This window comes from Mobula birostris, chromosome 6, assembly GCF_030028105.1.
Source record: "Mobula birostris isolate sMobBir1 chromosome 6, sMobBir1.hap1, whole genome shotgun sequence".
NCBI lineage: Eukaryota > Metazoa > Chordata > Chondrichthyes > Myliobatiformes > Myliobatidae > Mobula > Mobula birostris.
In genome coordinates, this window is record NC_092375.1 from 5,304,002 (window position 1) to 5,323,091 (window position 19,090).

The following is a 19,090-nucleotide window of genomic DNA, read 5'->3' on the forward strand; positions in this document are numbered from 1 at the left end:
AGTGGTGGTTGGTTATCTGTTGTATCCAGCAATGACAGGAGACATGTGCGGGAGAGCTTTTAACATGGAAAAGCTGTTGCACTGTGACAGTTCCGCTTTCTTGACCTCAGCGGTCTGGACCCAGAGGTACGAACAAGCGTCACAAACTGGGGCCTTCCTTGGTCGCAGTGGACGACCACTGTGCCTCGTCGTGCCCTTCGCTCTCCAGGGAGCGATGCAGAGCTGCCTTCCTGACGGCTGGACCTCACTGTAGATCTCATCTGCCCGGTCTGCCGGGGCAGACTCCACGTGCTATGACAGGCATGCCCCGTCACACCGGGGTACGAGCCTGCTGGCCACCCTCACCCGCCTGCAGAAGCGGTGTGCTGGGGTGTGGTCGCTCACATGTAAACAACTAATCGGAGCCACAAATGAGAGCCGAGTATCTGGTGGGGCCCAAAGGTGAGTGAGCTGTCCCAGAATGGACGTAGTAAACCCCTTCACCACAGGTGCTACCCCTCTCTGGACTCCCAAGCACCGAAAGAGTGCAGTGCCGGTAAATGGCAAAGTGCAAGATCATATCAAGGTGGATTGTGTGGTCAAGAGTCCATCTTACTGTACTGGGGAACTACTCAATAACCTTATAACCGTGGGGTAGAGGCTGTCCTGGTGCCTGGTGGGACGTGCTTTCAGCCTTTAGTATATTCTGCCTGATGGGAGAGGGGAGAAGAGCGGATGTTCAGGGTGGGTGGGGTCTTTGAGTTTGCTGATTCCTTTACTGACGCGGGGAGAAGTGTAGACAGAGTCCATGGAGGGGAGGTTGGTTTCTGTGACGTGCAAAGCTGTGTCTATAACTCTCTGCAGCTCCTTGCTGTCATGGGCAGAGTGGTTGCCGTACCAAACTGTGATACATCGATGCTTTCTATGGTTAAGAGTTGACAGGGACTTGTCAAACTTCCTCAAGGATGTGAGGCTGAGGCTTTATAAGGCACTGGTGAGGCATCACCTTGAGTATTGTGAACAGATTTGGGCTCCTCATCTTAGAAAAGATGTGCTGGCATTGGAGAGGGTCCAGATGAGGTTCACAAGAATGATTCCAGGAATGAAAGGGTTCTCATACGAGGAAAGTTTGATGGCTCTGGGTCTGTACTCGAATTCAGAAGGATGAAGGGGGATCTCATTGAAACCTTTCGAATGTTAAAAGGCCTAAACAGAGTAGATGTGGAAAGGATGTTTCCCATGGTGGGAGAGTCTAGGACAAGATGACACAGCCTCAGGATAGAGGGGCACCCTATCAAAACAGAGATGTGGAAAAATTTCTTTAGGTGGTGAATTTGTGGAATTTATTGCCATATGCAGCTGTGGAGGCCAGGTTGTTGGGTGTATTTAAGGCAGAGATTGATAGGTTCTTGATTGGACATGGCATCAAAGGTTACAGGGAGAGGGCTGGGAACTGGGGTTGAGGAGGAGAGAGTAAAAAAAGGATCAGCCATGATTGAGTGGCGGAACAGACTTGATGGGCCAGATAGCCTAATTCCGCTCCTAGGTCTTATGGTCTCATGGTCTTTTGCAGTCTCCTGAGGAAGTAGAGGCATTGGTGAACTTTCTTGGCTGTGATGTCATTGTGGTTGGACCAGGACAGGCTGCTAAACAAGGTTCACTGTAGAGCAGAATCACTATGCTGAGGTGGTGTCCCGCCTGTACGTTCTTCCCGTCACAGTGCGGTTTTCCTTTCATTGCTCCAGTTTCCTCCCACATCCCAAAGATGTGCAGGTCGGTGGGTTAATTCACCACTCTGAACTGCCCCTTAGTGTGGCTGGAGGGATCTGGTTAATCAGGTTAACTAGTGAGAGAGGAGCTGGCCAAAATGACTGGAATGGAACACTAGCAGGGATGACGGCAGAGCAGCAATTGCTGCACTTCTGGGAGCAGTTCAGAAGCTGGACAATAGAGACATCCCAAGAAATAAAAGTATTGTACAGTCAGGATGACACAACCGCAGCTTACAAGAGAAGCCAAAGCCAACATAAAGCCAAAATGAGGGCATGTAATAGAGCAAAAAATAATGGGAAGTTAGTGGACTGGGAAGCTTTTAAAAACCAACAAAAGGCAACTAAAAAGTCATAAAGAAGGAAAAGATGGAATACAAAAGTAAGCTAGTCAATGATATTAAAGAGGATACCAAAAGTTTATTCAGATATATAAAGTGTAAAAGAGAGGTGAGAGTGGATATTGGACTGCTGGGAAATGCTGTTGGTGAGGAAGTACAAAGGACAAAGGAATGGCAGATGAACTGAATAAGTATTTTGCATCAGTCTTCACTGTGGAAGGCACTAGTAGTGTGGTGAAAGTTCCAGAGTTTTGAGGGCAAAAGTGTGTGAAGTTGTCATTACTAAGGAAAAGGTTATTAGAAACTGAAAGATCTGAAGGTAGATAAGTCTGCTGGACCAGATGGTGTACACCTCAGGGTTCTGAAAGAGAGGAAATTAGAAGAAGAAAAGAAATTATAGGCCATTTAGTCTGACCTCAGTGGTTGGGAAGATGTTGGAGTTGATTATTAAGGATGAGGTCTCGGGGTACTTGGAGGCACATGATAAAATAGGCCATAGTCATCATGGTTTCCTCAAGGGGCAATTTTGCCTGACAGATCTTTTGGAATTCTTTGAAGAAATAATAAGCAGGATAGACAAGGGAGAATCAGTGAGTGTTGTGTACCTTTTGATAAGGTGCCACACAAGAAGCTACTTAGCAAGATAAGAGATCATGGAATTACAGGAAAGATTCTAGCATGGGTAAAGCTTTGGCTGAATTCAAAAGGCAAAGAGTGGGAATAAAGGGAGCCTTTTCTGGTTGGCAGCCAGTGACTAGTGGTGTTCCACAGGGCTCTGTGTTGGGATCGTGACTTTTTACTTGGATGATGGAATTGATGGCTTTGTGGCCAGGTTCGCAGACAACATGAAGATAGGTGGAGGGGCAGGTAGATTTGAGAAAGTAGAGTGGCTACAGAAGGATTTAGACAAATGAGGAGAATGGGCAAAGAAATGGCAGATGGAGTATAGTGTTGGGAAGTGTGTGGTCATGCACTTTGGTAGAAGAAATAAAAGTGTAGATTATTTTCTAAGTGGAGAGAAAATTCAAAAATATGAGTTGCAAAGGGACATGGGAGTCCTTGTGCAGGATTCCCTAAAGGTAAATTTGCAGGTTGAGTCAGTATTGAGGAAGGCAAATGCAAATTTAGCATTCATTTTGAGAGAACTAGAATATAAAAGCAAAGATAAGAACATAAGCCCATATGAGACAGGATCAGAATTAGGCCATTCAGCCCATCAAGTCTGGTCCACCATTCCATCATGGCTGATCCCCGATCCCACTTAACCCCCTATACCTGCCTTCTCGCATATCCTTTGATGCCCTGACTGATCAGGAAATGATCAAATTCTGCCTTAAATATACGCATGGACTTGGCCTCCGCCATAGTCTGTGGCAGAGTATTCCACAGATTTACTACTCTCTAGCTAAAAAAATTCGATATTACCTCTGTTCTACAGGTTTGCCCCTCAATCTGGAGGCTGTGCCCTCTAGTTCTGGATACTCCCACCATAGAAAACATCCTCTCCACATCCACTCTATCTAGTCCTTGCAACATTCAGTAGGTTTCAATGAGATACCTCCGCATTCTTCTAAATTCCAGTGAGTACAGTCCCGAAGCTACTAAGTGCTCCTCATATGTTAACTCCTTTATTCCCAGAATTATCCTCATGAACCTCCTCTGGACTCTCTCCAATGACAACACATCCTTTCTGAGATATGGGGCCCAAAACTGTTGACAATACTCTACGGGCAGCCTGACTAGAACGAGGGGACATTGCCTCAATGTTCAGGGGAGAATATTTAGGATGGAGATGAGGAGAAACCCAGAGAGCGGTGAATCTGTAGAATTCTCTGCCCAGGAAAACAGTTGAGACTTCTTCACTAAATATATTTAAGACACATTAGATAGATTTTTACATAGTAGAGAAACTAAGGGTTATGGGGAAAAGGCAGGTAGATGGAGCTGAGTTTACAGACAGATCAGCCATGATCTTATTGAATAGCGGGGCAGGCTCGACGGGCCACATGGCCGACTCCTGCTCCTATTTCTTATGTTCTTTTGTTCTTATGATTAGTGTCTTACAAAGCTTCAGCATTATCTCCTTGCTTTTATATTCTATTCCCGTTGAAATAAATGCCAACATTGCATTTGCCTTCTTTACCACAGACTCAACCTGTAAATTAACCTTCCGGGAGTCTTGCATGAGGACCCCTAAGTGCCTCTGATGTTTGAACTTTTTCCCCATTTAGATAATAGTCTGCACTATTGTTCCTTTTCCCAAAATGGATTATACTTTATACTTTATACTTTATACTTTATTGTTGCCAAACAATTGGTACTAGAACGTACAATCATCACAGCGATATTTGATTCTGCACTTCACACTCCCTGGATTACAAATATTAAATATTAAAAATAGTTAAAATTAGTAAATATTAAAATTTCACCATCATCGTACATTTCCCAACTCTGAATTCCATCTGCTATTTTTTTGCCCATTCTTCCAGTTTGTCTAAGTCCTGCTGCAATCATATTGCTTCCTCAGCACTACCTACCCCTCCACCTATCTTTCCATCATCCACAAACTTTGTCACAAAGCCTTTGATGTTAAGCTCCGAACTCTGGCCTTCTTTCAGCCATGACTCTGTGATGCCCACAACGTCATACCGACCAATTTCAAATTGTGTTACACGTTCGTCCACCTTATTCCGAATGTTATACACATTTAAATCCAACACCTTTAGTCCTGTATTCTTCAACCTTTTGAATTTTGCCTCTGTGGTTCAATCTAACTCTTTGCTCTGTCTGTACTTGTACCCAGTCATTGGCCTGACCTTCCTTGCTTTCCTGTTACACCCATCATCTACTCATAAACCTGTTGGCTCATCTTCAGCTCTATCATCCTGGTCCCCATCCCCCTGCCATAATAGTTTAAACCACTCCCAACAGCTCTAGTAAACCTGCCTGCAAGAATATTGGTCCTCCTCTTTTTCAAGTGCAACCAGTCCCTTTTGTACAGGTCACGCCTGCCCCAGAAGAAATTCCAATAATCCAGAAATCTGAATCCCTGCCTCCACTCCAATTCTTCAGCCACACATTTATCCTCCACCTCATCCTATTCCTATCCTCACTGTCACATGGCACAGGCAGTAATCCCGAGATTACCACCCTTGAAGTCCTGCTTTTCAGCTTCCTTCCCAATTCCCTGTAGTCTGTTTTCAGGACCTCCTTCCTTTTTCTTCCTATGTTGTTGGTCCCAATATGTACCATGGCTTCTGGCTGCTCACCCTCCCTTTTCAGGATATCATGGACCTTGGCACCTGGGGGTCAAACTACCATCCGTGTTTCCTTTTTACTTCCACAGAATCACCTGTCTGTCCCCATAACTATAGAGTTCCCTATCACTTCTGCCTACTGAGCCACAGGGCCAGACTCAGTGCCAGAGGCACGGCCACTGATGCTTCCCCCAGATATAGGTCATTTCCCTCCCCCCCCCCCCCCCCACCAACAGCACTCAAAATGGAGTACTTATTGTTGAGGGGGACAGCCACAGGCGCTCTGCACTATCTGACGTTCCCCCTTCCCTCTCCTGACAGTCACCCATTTATCCGTCATCTGTAGCCTTGAGGTGACTACTTCCCTGTAGCTCCTGTCTATCAGCTCCTCAGTCTCCCCAGCAAGCCGAAGGTAATTGAGCTGCATCTCCAGTTCCCTAACTCGGTCTCTGAGGAGCTGCAGCTCGATGCACCTGGCACAGATGTGGCCATCAGGAAGGCTGGAAGTCTCCTGGAAATCCCACATCTGACACTGAGCACAGAACACTGGCTCTGTAGACCCACCCCCATTCTCTCTAGAGATAAATAAGAAATAAAGAATTAATTTATCTAGACTCCACCTGCTCTCCCCGACGCCGTGCAAAGCCGAAGTCTTACCTCTCTGACCCAAGACTACTTCAATGGTGACCGCTCCCACGATGACCGCTCCGCTGGGCGATGCTGCTCTCTTATAGAGATTGGGTTTTTAAAAGCTCTTTGTCGGACATGTGCGAGAATGCTCTTTGTTGCGTCTGTGTAGTACTCCAATCAAATATACAATATTACTACTACTACTACTACTACTACGTCGACTCAGGCCGAGGGGGCCGGCGTCGGGCATGATGACGGACTCTGCACTTCTCCCTCTCCCTCATCAGTGTGTTCAGTTCATCTACATTAGCCACACCGCTGTCTTCTAGGAGCGTGTTGACCATAGTCTTGGGAGGGTGCCCAGGGTTCATTCTCCCGTGCTTGGGCTCCCATATGATGACTAGGCTGGCACGTAGCTCGGGGTGGCGTAGACAGTGCCCCACTAGTTGCAGTCTTCTCACCTCGATTTTAGTGGTGAGTCATCGGTAGGTTGTTACAGAGCTCAACGTTCGTCATGTGCTGTTGCCAACTCACGTCAAGAGCCATCCGGAGCAAGATACAATATTGAGACTTCTTAAAGCCCTGGTGAGGCTTCACTTGGAGTGTCGTGAGCAGTTTTTGGCCCCTTTGGATTTGTACTTGATCCTCCATAATATTTCGTGTGGGAATTTAAACTGGAGGTGGCAGTGTTTGTTCTTTATGAGGTCGAGTTGCGAGCTGGACATCAACCCGGCGCGGATGAAGAGCGTGCTCGGGAGCGGTCTGTCACTAGGTCGAACTCGGGAACCTCCGTTCTCGAGCCCGGCACTGATCTCACTGTGCCACCAGCCGACCCTTATCTTAGAAAGGATGTGCTGAAACTGGAGAGGGTTCAAAGGAGATTCATGAGAATAATCCCAGGATTGAATGGGTTGTGGTATGAAGAGGCCTGATGGCTCTGGGCCTGCACTCACGGGAATTCAGAGGAATGAATGGTGACCTTATTGAAACCTATCAAATGTTGAAAAACCTCAATAGAGTGGGTGTGGAGAGGATGTCTCCTGTGGTGGGAAAGTCTAAAACCAAAGGACACAGTCTTTTAGAAGGGAAATGAGGAAGAACTTCTTTAGCCAGGGAGTGGTGTATCTGTGGAATTTGCTGCCACAGGTGGTGAGGAGGCCAAGTCTTTAAGGCAGAGGTTGATAGATTATTTATGGTCAGGACATGAAGGGAGAAGACAGGAGTTTGGGCCTGTGAGGAAAATTGGATCAGCCATGATGAAATGATGGAGCAGACGTGATGGGCCAAATGGCCGAATTCTGCTCCTTTCTCTTCTGGTCTTGTGGTCCAATTTCCTCTTTTAATTCAGCGTATTTCTGGTCATTTTCACTTACTGATTTCTGTGAGTTGTGTGTGTTTGGAATGACTATATCTATTAAATAAGTTGTTCTTGCTATCATTATTATTATTATTTTTTTATATTTGCACTTCGTCTTTTGCACGTCAGTTGTTTGTTAGTCTTTGTCTGTAGTTTTTCATCGATTCTATTGTATTTCTCTGTTCTACTGTGAATGCCCATGAGAAAATGAAACTCAGGGTAGTACAGTATATGACAAAATTTACAGAGTTTGATAATAAATTTGAACTTTGAGTTGAAAATGAGCAGAGTAGGTGGCAGGGAAAATCAGTAGGGGAACGGATCGCACCATGAGCTAGCATGGGACTTGTGCCGAATGGTCTCTATTTGTATCATTAATACCGGATTTATTTTCCACTGTTTTCCTGTTCAAATCTGCTTGCTGATGAGTTTACTCCTGTCTGAATACCCACCAACCCTGTAATCCCTGGACTGCCTGTCAGTCTATCACACTCAATCTTCTGTTCCATACACAACCCATCGAGCTCTCACTGTTTACACTACCTGCATTACAGATTACCTGTCTGTCTCAGTGGCTGCCTCTCCATCTTATTGTCTACTTATCCATATGTACTTAGTATATCTGCCTGTTGAATTATCCATCTGTCTGTCCATACATCTTCCTGTCTATCTGTGTACCAATCCTCTGTCTCTCTGTCTGTCCATACATCCTCCTGTCTATCTGTGTACCATCCCGTCTGTCTGTCTGTCTGTCCATACATCCTCCTGTCTATCTGTGTACCATCCTGTCTGTCTGTCTGTCCATGCATCTTCCTGTCTATCTGTGTACCATCCCGTCTGTCTGTCCATTCATCTTCCTGTCTATCTGTGTACCAATCCTTCTGTCTCTCTGTCTGTCCATACATCCTCCTGTCTATCTGTGTACCATCCCGTCTGTCTGTCCATGCATCTTCCTGTCTATTTGTGTACCATTTCGTCTGTCTGTCTGTCCATACATCTTCCTGTCAATCTGTGTACCATCCCATCTGTCTGTCTGTCCATGCATCTTCCTGTCTATCTGTGTACCATCCCGTCTGTCTGTCTGTCCATACATCTTCCTGTCAATCTGTGTACCATTCCGTCTGTCTGTCTGTCTGTCCATGCACCTTCCTGTCTATCTGTGTACCATCCCATCTGTCTGTCTGTCCATGCATCTTCCTGTCTATCTGTGTACCATCCCGTCTGTCTGTCTGTCTGTCCATGCATCTTCCTGTCAATCTGTGTACCATCCCGTCTCTCTGTCTGTCTGTCCATTCATCTTCCTGTCTATCTGTGTACCATCCCGTCTGTCTGTCCATACATCCTCCTGTCTATCTGTGTACCATCCCGTCTGTCTGTCTGTCTGTCCATGCATCTTCCTGTCTATTTGTGTACCATTTCGTCTGTCTGTCTGTCCATACATCTTCCTGTCAATCTGTGTACCATCCCATCTGTCTGTCTGTCCATGCATCTTCCTGTCTATCTGTGTACCATCCCGTCTGTCTGTCTGTCCATACATCTTCCTGTCAATCTGTGTACCATTCCGTCTGTCTGTCTGTCTGTCCATGCACCTTCCTGTCTATCTGTGTACCATCCCATCTGTCTGTCTGTCCATGCATCTTCCTGTCTATCTGTGTACCATCCCGTCTGTCTGTCTGTCTGTCCATGCATCTTCCTGTCAATCTGTGTACCATCCCGTCTGTCTGTCTGTCTGTCCATTCATCTTCCTGTCTATCTGTGTACCATCCCGTCTGTCTGTCCATACATCTTCCTGTCTATCTGTGTACCATCTCGTCTGTCTGTCTGTCCATGCATCTTCCTGTCTATCTGTGTACCATCCCGTCTGTCTGTCTGTCCATGCATCTTCCTGTCAATCTGTGTACCATTCCGTCTGTCTGTCTGTCCATGCATCTTCCTGTCAATCTGTGTACCATTCCGTCTGTCTGTCTGTCTGTCCATGCATCTTCCTGTCAATCTGTGTACTATTCTGTCTGTCTGTCTGTCTGTCCATGCATCTTCCTGTCAATCTGTGTATCATTCCTTCTGTCTGTCTGTCCATGCATCTTCCTGTCAATCTGTGCACCATTCCGTCTGTCTGTCCGTCCATGCATCTTCCTGTCAATCTGTGTACCATTCCGTCTGTCTGTCCGTCCATGCATCTTCCTGTCTATCTGTGTACCATTCCGTCTGTCTGTCTGTCTGTCTGTCCATTCATCTCCGCTGAGCCATGCTGCCTAGCAACACCGATTCAACACTAGCCTGAGCACATGGCAATTCACAGTGACCAATTAACTTACTAACTTCTACGTCTTTGGACTGTGGGAGGAAACGAGAGCTCCTGAAGGTAACTCATGTGGTCTCGGGGAGAACGTACAAACAATGCTGGAACTGAGCTCTGCTCTCCGGAGCACCCCGAGCTTTAACAGCATTGTATTAACAGGAGAATGTACAAACGATGCTGGAATTCAACCCTGTTTTCTGGAACACCCTGAGCTGCATCATCATTGCATTACCAGCTACACTCTCTCTTAACCCTCTGCTCCCTGCTCGTTCTAGTATGTACTGTCACTGTTCCGGCCTCCTCTGGTGGCTCGTTCCCGAGGCCAGCGATTCGCTCTGTGTGAATAATGTACTCCCCTCAGGGTGACATGGTAGCCTGGGAGTTAGTGTAATGCTATCACAGCGCCAGTAACCCAGGTTCAATTCCCACACTGTCTGTAAGGAGTTTGTTCGTTCTCCTTGTGCCTGTGTGCGTTTCCTCTGGGTGCTCAGTTTCCTCCTACAGTCCAAAGACGTACGGGTTGGGGTTGGTGGGCTGTGAGCATGCTGTGTTAGTGTTGGAAACATGATGATACTAGCAAGCTGCTCAGTACAATGGTTGCTGATTTGAGCTGATGCATACGACACATTTCATTGTATAGGTATGAGAAATAAAAGCTCATTTCTTTCATCTCTCTAATCTTTCCCACAGTGGGGTGACCAGAACTGTGCGCAGTACTCCAGGTGTGGTCTCACCAGCAAATTGTGTGCCTGTAACGTGATCTCCCAACTGCCAGAGTCACAGTGCAATGCAGCATGGGTGCAGGCCATTCAGCCCCAACCAGTCTGTGCTGACCACGGTGCTCATCCAGATAGTCCCCATTTCCCACATCGGCCCCCATCACTCTAAAGCCCACCCCTTCATGTATCTATCCAACTGCTTCCTGAATGGTACGATTGTACTTTAAGACCAGACGCAATCAAGTTTGCTCTGCTGTTCCACGATATCTGATTTATTATCCCACCCATCTGCACTCTCCTGCCTTCTCCCCATAACCTTTGACGTCCTAACCAATCAAGAACCTATCAACCTCCATTTTAAATATACTCAATGATTTGGCCTCCACAGCTGGCAGTAGAAATGAATTCCACAGATTCGCCATCCTCTGGCAAAAAAAATTCCTCTTCATCTCTGTTCTAAATGGACACTAATCTATTGTGAGGCTGCGCCCTCTGGCCCGAGACTTATAGAAAACATCCTCTCTTGTCCACTCTATATGACCTTTTACTCTTCAGAGCAGGACTGATGTGGGTCTAGGCCCGAAATGTTGACTGTTTATTTCCCATTTTCCTCCATTGATGCTGCCAGACCTGCTGAGTTCCTCCAATATTTTGTGCATGTTCATGCACGCGTGTGCGTGTCTACATGTGTGTATATATGCGTTTGTGTGTGTGTTGTGTCAGATTCAAGTTCAGTTTATTGTCATTCTGCCGTACACATATATATGACCAAACGAAACAACGTTCCTCCAGACCAAGGTGCACGACACGGTACATTTAACTCACACAATGACACATAATGAAATATTACCACAATTAAATTAACAAATAATAGGGTGCATTTACAACACAAGTTAAAAAGTAAACAGTATAATGTTACTGGTGTTTCATACCTGATGAAACCTGGGCGGTGGCAGGGAGTTTGGTTGTCTTACATCCTGGGGGAGGAAGCTATTCCTATCTTAATAGTTTTTTAAAAAATTATTTTATTGAGATACAGCATAGAACAGACTTTTCCAGCTCTTTGAGCCACACTGCCCAGCAACCCACTAGTTTAACCCTAGCCTAATCACGAGACAATTTACAATGATCAATTAACCTACTAACCGGTACATCTCCGGACTGTCGAGCGCCCGGAGGAAACATGTGGTCATGAAGAGAATATACAAACGCCTTACAGACAGTGCGGTTCTTGACTTAATGCTTTGGTACCTCCTGCCTGATGGGAGAGAATCAGAGAGATTCCAGCCTCTCACGTGCCTCAGGGGCACTTTCTTCATTGTTCCCATTTCCCCTCGGTGTTCAACACAGTGTGATTGCGAGCTTGCTGTTGACACAGTCAGCTGTCACCCTCCAGATGTCATCACTATAAATATATTCAGCAGCTTAAAAGCACATGACAACCTGGCAGTGTGCAAAGTACAGCAAATATTTACACACAATGCTTTTTTCCCCAAACCGACTGGAAGGAAAGCAAATACCAACACTGACAGGGACCTAATACGTAAAAGCCTCTTTCTGACTAGCTGTGCAGACTGGAGCACCCACAGGATAAACGTCAAACTATGGAGAGGAATAAAGTTTCAGGCAGAGACCCTTCATCGTGATTGAAAATGGCGGGGGGGGGGGGAGGAAGAAGCCAGAATAAGAAGGTGGGGGGAACAGGAGGAGTACACGCTGCCAGGAGATAGTTCAAAGTATATTTTATTATCAAAGTACATATTGGTCACCAGAAACAACACTGAGATTCTTCATCTTGTGCATATACTCAACATATCTATAGAATAATAAATATAACAAAATCAATGAAAGATTGCCCAACACACACAAAAGTGCTGGAGGAACTCAGCAGGCCAGGAAGCAGCTATGGAAAAAAATACAGTCAATGTTTCGGGCCGAAACCCTTTAGAACATAGAACATAGAATTGTACAGCACATTATATGCCCTTCGGCCCACAATGTTGTGCCGACTCTCAAACCCTGCTTCCCATATAAGCCCCCACCTTAAATTCCTCCATATACCTGTCTAGTAGTCTCTTAAACTTCACTAGTGTATCTGCCTCCACCACTGACTCAGGCAGTGCATTCCACACACCAACCACTCTGAGTAAAAAAACCTTCCTCTAATATCCCCCTTGAACTTCCCACCCCTTACCTTAAAGCCATGTCCTCTTGTATTGAGCAGTGGTGCCCTGGAGAAGAGGTGCTGGCTATCCACTCTATCTATTCCTCTTAATATCTTGTATACCTCTATCATGTCTCCTCTCATCCTCCTTTTCTCCAAAGAGTAAAGCCCTAGCTCCCTTAATCTCTGATCATAATGCATACTCTCTAAACCAGGCAGCATCCTGGTAAATCTCCTCTGCACCTTTTCCAATGCTTCCACATCCTTCCTATAGTGAGGTGACCAGAACTGGACACAATATTGTAAGTGTGGCTTAACCAGAGTTTTATAGAGCTACATCATTATATTGCGATTCTTAAACTCTATCCCTCGACTTATGAAAGCTGACACCCCATAAGCTTTCTTAACTACCCTATCTACCTGTAAGGCAACTTTCAAGGACCTGTGGACATGTACCCCCAGATCCCTCTGCTCCTCCACACGACCAAGTATCCTGCCATTTGCTTTGTACTCTGCCTTGGAGTTTGTCCTTCCAAAGTGTACCACCTCACACTTCTCCAGGTTGAACTCCATCTACCACTTCTCAGCCCACTTCTGCATCCTATCAATGTCTCTCTGCAATCTTTGACAATCCTCTACACTATCTACAACACCACCAACCTTTGTGTTGTCTGCAAACTTGCCAACCCACCCTTCTACCCCGACATCCAGGATGTTAATAAAAATCACGAAAAGTAGAGGTCCCAGAACAGATCCTTGTGGGACACCACTAGTCACAATCCTCCAATCTGAATGTACTCCCTCCACCACGACCCTCTGCCTTCTGCAGGCAAGCTAGTTCTGAATCCACCTGGCCAAACTTCCCTGGATCCCATGCCTTCTAACTTTCTGAATAAGCCTACCATGTGGAACCTTGTCAAATGCCTTGCTAAAATCCATATAGATCATATCCACTGCACTACCCTCATCTATATGCCTGGTCACCTCCTCAAAGAACTCTATCAGGCTTGTTAGACACAATCTGCCCTTCACAAAGCCATGCTGACTGTCCCTGATCAGACCATGATTCTCTAAATGCCCATAGATCCTATCTCTAAGAATCTTTTCCAGCAGCTTTCCCACCACAGACGTAAGGTTCACTGGTAATTACCCGGATTATCCCTACTACCTTTTTTGAACAAGGGGACAACATTCGCCTCCCTCCAATCCTCCGGTACCATTCCCGTAGACAACGAGGACATAAAGATCCTAGCCAGAGGCTCAGCAATCCCTTCCCTCACCTCATGGAGCAGCCTGGGGAATATTCCGTCAGGCCCCGGGGACTTATTCGTCCTAATGTATTTTAACAAATCCAACAGCTCCTCTCCTTTAATATCAGCATGCTCCAGAACATCAACCTCACTCATATTGTCCTCACCATCATCAAGTTCCCTCTCATTGGTGAATACCGAAGAGAAGTCTTTGGCAAGACATCCTCAAAGGGTCCAAATCAAGAAGCTTGAAAACGAATCTGGAAGCCACGTGGTATGAGCTGGCGATGAAGACATTTTCCCAGGAAAGATACATGGCTGTTGTAGCGGGTCTGGGTGAGCACATGGTCGAAGAGTCGGAGAGCAGCAGAGATCACAGAGGGAGCAGTGAGAGAGAGTTTCACGGAACTCCTGTCGAAGGGAAAATTTAAACTTCTCCAGGGTAGGCATCCCTGGAAGAGATAGTAGTAGTAATCACAAACAAGAGAAAATCTGCCGAGGCTGGAAATCCAAACAACACACACACAATGCTGGGAGAATGCAGCAGCCAGGCAGCATGTATGGGAAAAGTACAGATGACATTTCCGGCCAAGACCCTTCAACAGGATGGTCAACTGAGTGCCCGACCAGGATGCTCAGCCAGAATGCAGAAGGTAACAAACTGTGCAAATACAAAAAGAAAGAATAATAAATAAATAATAATAAACATTGAGAACATGATATGAAGAGTCCTTGAACGTGAGTCCATTGGCTGTGGAAACGGTTCAGTGATGGTGTGAGTGAAGTTATCTTCTCTGGTTCAAGAGCCTGATGGTTGAGGGTTAGTAACTGTTCCTGAACCTGGTGGTGTGATACCAGGTGAGGGGGAAGAAGGGTGGGTGGCGAAGGGAAGATGAAATGAGAAGCTGGAAGATGATAGCTGGATGGGGTAAAGGGCTGAAGAAGGAATCTGCTGGGAGAGAAGAGCAGACCATGGGAGAAAGGGAAGGAGAAGGGGAACCAAAGGGAAGTGATCAGCAGGTGAGAAGAAGAGACGGGGTGAGAGGGGATCCGGAATGAGGAATGGAAAAAGAGAGGAGGGGAAGGAAGTAGAAATTCCCAGGTTAGAGAAGTCGATGTTCATGCCATTAGGTAGTTAAATGTATATTGATTTACGATTCAAGATTGACATTCAAGTTTATTTATCATGTCTACATCAAAACATAAAGTGAAATGCATCATTTGTGTTAACACCTTGTAACCCTCTCCCCTATGCTCAACAATTTTGATGGTGCAGACTGCCAAAGACCCTTGTTGAAAACTTCACACCGGAAACTTTTCCATTTGTGATAGATCTGAAATCAGCAGAAAAAAAAGTATTTGGAAGCATTCCTCTACTGTGGTAACTGAAGTGGGTGGTTATGTAACTGTGCTGAGTGTGAGCTCTTTATCCGGAGAATGTGAGATTAGGTCCCACAGTGACAGACTGAATTATATTCACTGAAGGCAAATGTGAATGAGGTTGGCAGATCTCAGCAAAAAAAAGGCGAGCTCTTTCCTTGATGTTCCTTCAGAAGGAAATGCTTCTGGCTCTGAATGTTATTGTATTCCACCCCGCGCCGACCATCCTCGAGTGTAACTCACTCCTTATGCGCACCCCCCCGCGAACCTCTTGTAGAGTCACATAGCATGTAAGCGTGTCCTTCAGCCCATCTAGTCTGTGCTAAACTAAAATTCTGCACTCTTTCAATCTTACTGGCGTCATTCCTGAAGATAGGTGACCAGAACTGCACACAATACTCCAGATTTGGCTTCACCAATGTCTTATACAATGACATGGAATTATACCACACTGAAATAGAAACATAGACACATAGAAAACCTACAGCACCATACAGGCCCTTCGGCCCACAAAGTTGTGCCGAACATGTCCCTACCTTAGAAATTACTAGGCTTACCTATAGCCCTCTATTTTTCTAAGCTCCATGTACCTATCCAAAAGTCTCTTAAAAGACCCTATCGTATCTGCCTCCACCACCGTTGCCGGCAGCCCATTCCATGCACTCACCACTCGCCGAGTAAAAAAAACTTACCCCTGACAACACCTGTGTACTTACTCCCCAGCCCCTTAAACCTGTGTCCTCTTGTGGCAACCATTTCAGCCCTGGGAAAAAGCCTCTGACTATCCACACGATCAATGCCTCTCATCGTCTTATACACCTCTATCTCATCCTCTGTCATTCCAAGGAGCAAAGGCCGAGTTCACTCAACCTGTTTTCATAAGGCATGCTCCCCAATCCAGGCATCATCCTTGTAAATCTCCTCTGCACCCTTTCTATGGCCTCCACATCCTTCCTGTTGTGAGGCAGCCAGAACTGAGCACAGTACTCCAAATGGGGTCTGACCAGGGTCCTATATAGCTGCAACATTGCCTCTCGGCCCCTAAATTCAATTCCATGATTGATGAAGGCCAATACACCGTACGCCTTCTTAACCACAGAGTCGACCTGCACAGCTGCTTTGAGCGTCCTATGGACTCAGACCCCAAGATCCCTCTGATCCTCCACACTGCCAAGAGTCTTATCATTAATACTATATTCTGCCATCATATTTGACCTACCAAAATGAACCACTTCACACTTATCTGGGTTGAACTCCATCTGTCACTTCTCAGCCCAGTTTTTCATACTATCAATGTCCTCTGCAATCTCTGACATCCCTCCACACTATCCACAACACCTCCAACCTTTGTGTCATCAGCAAACTTACTAACCCATCCCTCCACTTCCTGATCCAGGTCATTTATTAAAAATCACGAAGAGTAACGGTCCCAGAACAGATCCCTGAGGCACACCACTGGTGACCGACCTCCATGCAGAATATGATCTGTCTACAACCACTCTTTGCATTCTGTGGGCAAGCCAGTTCTGGATCCACAAAGCAATGTCCCCTTGGATCCCATGCCTTCTTAATTTCTCAATAAGTCTTGCATGGGGTACTTATCAAATGTCTTGCTGAAATCCATATACATTACATCTACTACTCTTCCTTCGTCAATGTGTTTAGTCACATCCTCAAAAAATTCAATCAGGCTCGTAAGGCACAACCTGCCCTTGACAAGGCCATGCTGACTACTCCTAATCATATTATACCTCTCCAAATGTTCATAAATTCTGCCTCTCAAGATCTTCTCCATCAATTTACCAACCACTGAAGTAAAACTCACTGGTCTATAATTTCCAGAGCTTTCTCTACTCCCTTTCTTGAATAAAGGAACAACATCCGCAACCCTCCAATCCTCTGGAACCTCTCTCATCCCTATTGATAATGCAAAGATCATCACCAGGGGCTCTGCAATCTCTTCCCCCGCCTCCCACAGTAGCCTGGGGTACATCTCATCCAGTCCCGGCAACTTATCCAACTTGATGCTTTCAAAAGCTCCAGCACATCCTCTTTCTTAATATCTACATGCTCAAGCTTTTCAGTCCGCTGCAAGTCATCACTACAATCACCAAGATCCTTTTCCACAGTGAATACTGAAGTAAAGTACTGTATTCATTAAGTACCTCTGCTATTTCCTCTGGTTCCATGCACACTTTCCCACCATCACACTTGATAGGTCCTATTCTTTCACGTCTTATCCTCTTGTTCTTCACATACTTGTAGAATGCCTTGGGGTTTTCATTAATCCTGCCCACCAAGGCCTTCTCATGGCCCCTTCTGGCTCTCCTAATTTCCTTCTTAAACTCCTTCCTGTTAGCCTAGATCTCTAACATTACCTGGTTCTCTGAACCTTATGTAAGCTTTTCTTTTTTTCTTGACTAGATTTATTACAGCCTTTGTACACCATGGTTCCTGTACCCTACCATAACTTCCCTGTCTCATTGGAACGTACCTATGCAGAACTCCACACAAATATCCCCTGAACATTTGCCACATTTAACCATAGAAACCATAGAAACTACAGCACAGAAACAGGTCTTTTGGCCCTTCTTGGCTGTGCCGAACCATTTTCTGCCTAATCCCACTGACCTGCACACCGACCATATCCCTCCATACACCTCCCATCCATGTATCTGTCCAATTTATTCTTAAATGTTAAAAGAGAACCCGCATTTACCACCTCGTCTGGCAGCTCATTCCATACTCCCACCACTCTCTGTGTGAAGAAGCCCCCCCTAATGTTCCCTTTAAACTTTTCCCCCCTCACCCTTAACCCATGTCCTCTGGTTATTTTCTCCCTTTGCCTCAGTGGAAAAAGCCTGCTTGCATTCACTCTATCTATACCCATCATAATTTTATATACCTCTATCAAATCTCTCCTCATTCTTCTACGCTCCAGGGAATAAAGTCCTAACCTATTCAACCTTTCTCTGTAACTGAGTTTCTCAAGTCCTGGCAACATCCTTGTAAACCTTCTCTGCACTCTTTCAACCTTATTTATATCCTTCCTGTAATTTCTTCTGTACTTTTCCCTGAGAACATCTGTTCCCAATTTAAGCTTCCAATTTCCTGCCTGATAGCCTCATAATTCGCCTTACTCCAATTAAATGGTTTTCTAACTTGTCTGTTCCTGTCCCTCTCCAATGCTATTGTAAAGCAGATAGAATTATGATCACTATCTCCAAAATGCTCTCCCACTGAGAGATCTGACACCTGACCAGGTTCATTTCCCGATACCAGATCAAGTACAGTCTCTCCTCTTGTAGGCTTATCTACATTTTGTATCAAGAAAACTTCCTGAACACACCTAACAAACTCCACCCCATCTAAACCCCTGGCTCTAGGGAGATGCCAGTCAATATTTGGGAAATTAAAATCTCCCATCATGACAACTGTTATTATTACACCTTTCCAGGATCTGTTTCATAGAAACATAGAAACATAGAAAATAGGTGCAGGAGTAGGCCATTCGGCCCTTCGAGCCTGCACCGCCATTTATTATGATCATGGCTGATCGTCCAACTCAGAACCCCGCCCCAGCCTTCCCTCCATACCCCCTGATCCCCGTAGCCACAAGGGCCATATCTAACTCCCTCTTAAGTATAGCCAATGAACTGGCCTCAACTGTTTCCTGTGGCAGAGAATTCCACAGATTCATCACTCTCTGTGTGAAGAAGTTTTTCCTAATCTCAGTCCTAAAAGGCTTCCCCTTTATCCTCAAACTGTGACCCCTCGTTCTGGACTTCCCCAACATCGGGAACAATCTTCCTGCATCTAGCCTGTCCAATCCCTTTAGGATTTTATACGTTTCAATCAGATCCCCCCTCAATCTTCTAAATTCCAACGATTACAAGCCCAGTTCATCCAGTCTTTCTTCATATGAAAGTCCTGCCATCCCAGGAA